This window comes from Ursus maritimus, unplaced genomic scaffold (genome assembly GCF_017311325.1).
Source record: "Ursus maritimus isolate PB19 unplaced genomic scaffold, ASM1731132v1 scaffold_31, whole genome shotgun sequence".
Classification (NCBI taxonomy): domain Eukaryota; kingdom Metazoa; phylum Chordata; class Mammalia; order Carnivora; family Ursidae; genus Ursus; species Ursus maritimus.
In genome coordinates, this window is record NW_024425675.1 from 24,228,736 (window position 1) to 24,234,410 (window position 5,675).

A 5,675-nucleotide genomic window follows, 5' to 3' on the forward strand; every position below is an offset into this window, starting at 1 on the left:
AACCGCTGCTTCACAATGGCTGCTTTCCCACTATTTTTTTACTGTCAGCTGAATCCCAGACACTTATCTAAAGGGCTTATGTACATTATCTCATTTAATCCTCCTAACAACTGTGAAGGAGACGCTATTCTTCTTACTACTTTACATATTGAGAAATTTGAGGCTTAGAGTGAATAAGCAACTTGTCCCAAATGCATAGCCAGCCAACAATGAAGCCAAAATCCAAACCAGACAATCAACCTCAGATTCTCTGCCTTCTTAACTGCTTAGCTGCACTCTAGTGTCCCAAATAATTAAAATAAACAACCTACCTACTCTTAATTTTATATATGAAAGAGTAATATAATGTTTGATTCAGTCCATGGTTTGAGCAACTGTTATAGTTTCCTTTGGTGTTGATACCCAGTTCAAAGTTCCTTATTCTAATGGTCATAGTACTGATCAACAGAACACATGTTTATTAAATCAAATCATAAGCAGCAAACCATGTTTGGGTGTAATTAAGAGGTGTTACTTTATAGTCCCGAAGAGAAGTCATATGTTTAAATCTGTGCATGACCCAGCATGGCTCCACAACGGTGAGTATCTTTAACATAATGCTGGATGGGAGTAGAGATGTTGCAGAGTCCTGAAGCTGAAATGGGACAATGATAGGAGGATAATTCTTATGCCAGGAATTACAGCTGTTCTTTATTTATCATAAAGAGACACTTGAGGGATTTTAGCCATCTATCCAACACTCCTCTCAACAATGAAGAGATGAAAGAAACATTCCTACAGATCAGGTGAAAGGGGAAAAAAAAAAAAAGAAGCCTAGGAGGGTTTGCAGTTTCTCCAAGGTCAGCAGCAATATTATGAAAACTCCTTCAAAAGTTAATGACCCACTTTCAATATGATTTCTGGTTGTTGTTGTTGTTCCCTATGTCTTCCACATGCTCCAATTTGAATGATATGTTGTTTGCATAACCCTAAGCTCATGACGTATGGCTCCTTGAGGGCTGGGATGGCCAAACATTCAGTCGGGAAGTCCTGAATTTACCTTCAAACCTATCATCTTTGTCACCTTAGCAAGGTTATTCCAAGCTCTCAAAGGCCACTTTCCCCATCTGTAAAATGGGGATAATAGTTATCAACCTATACTGTTCTTATGAGTAGTAACTAAATTTGGCATGTAAAGTACTTGATATACTCAATAGATTTCAGCAATGATAATGATAATAGTACTCATCATTCTTATGCGTAGCCCCAGCATTTGTCATAGTACCTTGCACAGCAAACTCACAACAACTGTTTGCTAAATGAATGAATCCTATAATTTAGAAGTAAATGTTGTATTTTTATATGTATACATTGTTAATTAAAAATGACAAAAGCACTGATATAATATAAAAACAGAAACAATGCTCTCAACTCACAAGAAGTTTCATCATTTTTGGAAAGCAAGTACCTACAAAACATTACTCTGTAATGATTCTTGGATCAATGCTTCCTTCAATGTTTTAAACAACTAAGGCCAAAAATGAATGTGTAAGATGGTGGTAGTTCCAGTAATCTACAAGTTTCCTGGTATGTATGGAAAGCTTAGAATGATTACTCTAATAAAATTATAAGCCAATAATCAGGTCCTTGATTGGTCTACTTGCATTCTGGTCAGAGAATTTTATCAAGAGCTTCTACTAAATAGCTTTATTCTTCACCATTCCTCTTCTGATATAAATCAATGACTAGCTTAAGCTTAGCTAACTCAATGTGTTGTACTGCTAATAAACATTTATTCATGCATATGTTATATATAATATGTAATATATAATATATATATCACATTGTATATATCACATATATAACATTTTGAACAAACCTATTCTGTTGAACATAGACTAAAATTACATTGCATCAGTCTACTAACACTGAGAATCAAATGACTACATAATTAAACAGCAAAAACTACTTTAACGTTAATGACGCATCAAACATTCATTTTTTGTGAAGTAATAGAACCTTGTTTATATCTAGTTAAATGAGACATCTACATTGATTTAAAACTATTTGGACTTTCTTGACTGATTTTGACCTCTGAGAGTCTATGAAATTCCTGATTTAGATGTGAACTAAAGATAACTGAAAATTCAAAGAAAACATCTTTCCCCACACTACTCGAGGACAGCTGTGTATTAGAAGTATTTCCAATTTAGCTGCTTATTGCGAAATTTTAAGGCAGTTAATTTTCTCAATCTTTGTGCAATTTATCACTCCCCAAATTAGGTTCCTTATTAATCATCTCTGCACATATTATAGTTTTTAAAAGTATACTGTGTTTTTATACTCTATCTTCCATAATTGTGTGTGGTGTCGCATACCCACTAATATGTCATCAATATGTTACCACGGCGTGTCCTTCATTAGGGTAGGAGCATGTACTTACTAACTCTGATGATCAGAAAACTGAAACACAGCTTCTTCCACCACGTAACAATTTTAGCATTAGAAGATCAGTACTTTTACAAAGCTACACTTCCTCAAATTAGATGACAAAAAATATGCATTGGGAACACTGATGAAAGTGTTTTTGTTGTACACGTTGATTTACTGTGATTCTAGTTCCTCAGAAAGATAGCTTCTGTACTGTCACAATTAAAGTCTCAACAGAAGATGAGACTATCACAAATACTTAGATTTTCATTTTTATTCTGCTGGGAAGATCACATCACATCACTCACTTCTTTGTTTTCAGTTATAATATAATGCATGGAAATACCACAAGGTTCTCCCCCGTCCACCCCTTTTCAATTTTTCCATGCAAGGCTTATTTAGTGATGATTAAGTTCTTGGAAGACAGACTGTTTACAGAGTAAAGGCAGTATTGCCAAATATAGGCTGCGGTGCTTTACATCTTATAAATTTAACAATTAGCTGCTCAATCAAGAAGGAAGAATTTCATTTATGAAAGGCCATCTGCATTGCAGGCCTCTTAATTGAGCCAATCCTTCCTCCCCACCCTCTGAGGAAAAGATTCCTTCATATAGAGGTTAGTTCTTGGCTAACAAGGTCATCAAATAATGATGCTTGACTAGATTTTCTTGTGATTAAATAACTTAAATGCAAAATAACTGTGGGTCCTTATCAACTGATCAAGAGGGATAGATGGTTTCAGAGCTGTCAGTTTCAAGACTGTGGTGATGGGCTAATTTCTCTGAAGTGTTGATTTGGTTCTTTTCTCATGTAAGAATGTATAGAATGATAACCCAGCTGTGCCCTAACCATATGTTCAGATTCACACAAAAGTCAAATCATCTTTCTTTTTCTAAATTACTTCCTCCCTTGATGTATGGACCTTATTTATAACCTCCCTTTGTGCAGCCATAACACTATCACATAGGGCTTAGTTTCTGAAAACCATAGCAATTGCCTGAAAATTGATTTGATGTCTTTTGCCCATCCCTCCCTTCGGTCCCTGAAGACATTTTAATATGAGCCATGACATTATGATGGATGAAATCTGGCATTTTACTGTAGCAATGCTACTCCCATGTGGAAAATAACAGCTTGTTCAAAAGCTGGTCTTCCAGCCAGATTTAGGATATACAGTAAGACACGTTTCCAATCTTCCCCTTTTCCTTTCCTTTCAAAATACCCTTCCCAAACTTCTTTGTGTTATCAAATTCTCCAGGTATGACAGGTTGAAGCTGGTGTGACATATGAAAGTGATAAATATATCACCAAAAGGCAGGGCTAATTGTGAATAGGCAATAATGTAGATATTTAAATACAGAGTAATTTCCCAATACAAATTCTACTCCGCAAAAACACCAAGTTTCTGATTTGTGAAATAATTACACCTTTTTGACATACACTGTAAGGCTGAGAAAAAATTCTCTAATGCCAGTAGAACAGATTGGGGGAAAAAACCCATGAGCTTATTCTTTAATAAACCATATGTTCTTATTTGTAAATTACAACTTATATTTTTTAACTTTAATATTAACTACCACAGTGACCTCTTTTAAGGATAATAAATACAACTGTATTTACAAATTTCTTACTCAAAAGGGGGGAAAAGGTATTTAAGATTCCACTAGATTCTGCAACTCCTATTACTTATGTTCAGTTGTAGGTATATATCATGGGCCTTGGTGTTTTAGGACATCTCTGAGGATGATTAATTGCAACTGTGTTTCTATTTATTTTTTGGTGTTCTGTATAGACCCATGTCCCCTACTAAAATAGAATGGTCAGGATAAGGAAAATGTGGAAATATATTGTAATTAGAACACTAATATTTGAATACATGTAACTAGTATTTATGTCCTTCACCAATAGAATTCAATATTTATTTGAAGACCTGCAGCAAGTAGATGATTATTACAGTGAAAGAAGAAGGATGGCTGGTGGTGTGTCCTGAATTCAGGGGGCCTGACTCCCCAAGTGCTGCCCTGATGCCTTCATTTCAGCTCTATCTCATTACAGAATAGCTGTGACATTCCCCACACTCTTTCATGCTCAAATGATAAAATGATGCAATCATTGTCAATAAACATATAGCCCTGTGAATTATGTAGCCATATTCATAATTTTGATGTTCATAGGATACTGAACTGAAGGTAAAGTCTAGTTCATGACACTGACATTTTGTATCAGTCCAGTTTACTCTGTGTGCATTAATTTGACTTAATTTACTTTTCAGTTTCACTTCTATTTTGTTCACTTTTTGCAGCTACCTCCTTCAAATTCCTTTGACAACCTGAGAATGTCTTGCAGCTGAACGTAATATTAATTACATTTCAAAGCAAACCTTTATTCATTTGGGGACAATCTGTGAAACAGAAATGTGTGACTGAAGCTGCTGCCAAGCCAATTACTGCAAAATAACTCAAATATGCCTCGACAGATTGCATTTTTCCTATTGTTAGATTGTTTATTCCGTAGATCAAAAGTCTACATTTGCTTTAATTAAAATTAACTAACTTGCATAGTTAAATATATCAACCATTCCTTGGAACTATATACGGGTTCATGTATAGACAGAGTACACTAATAAAAATCCTTGGATTTTTTTTTTTTTAAACTGTGTAATTCTGTTTTTTTTTTTTTTTTCTTCTAGATGTTTCCAGGCTTACTTTATGTCAAAGCATTCTTTGTATGAACAAACCAGAGAAGAAAGAACTAATCAGCACTGAGGACCAGAAAGCAAGGAAATTATTCAGTGCTCAAAGAAGTTCACCCTGGGTACACATCACACTGCATTGCACATACAGAAGAGACTGGTGAACAGCAATAGGTGCAACAGGAGAAGCATTTGACATTCACATGCTTATCTGAACTTTATCTGAATGATCCAGATTTCTTAGTGCCACAATACGAGGCTGAGAATTATTATTGTTATTATTTTCTGAAGCTCTTGAAACACTGTTTATGAGGTTTTAGAAATGTCCCTGTTTAGGATGAAATAACATCAATCAATGTACTGATCCAGAGAAGAATACATATTTAAATTTTAACAACTGTGTGAGATGTGTGTGTGTGTGTGTGTGTATACACATATACATACATACATATATATACATACACACGTATATATAAAATAAAGTATTTAATAGACTGTCATTTCATATTTGTGCTTTTGCCATTCTGCCATTCAGAAGTAAAAAGTGGCTTCAGAGCCCCAAATATCATCATCT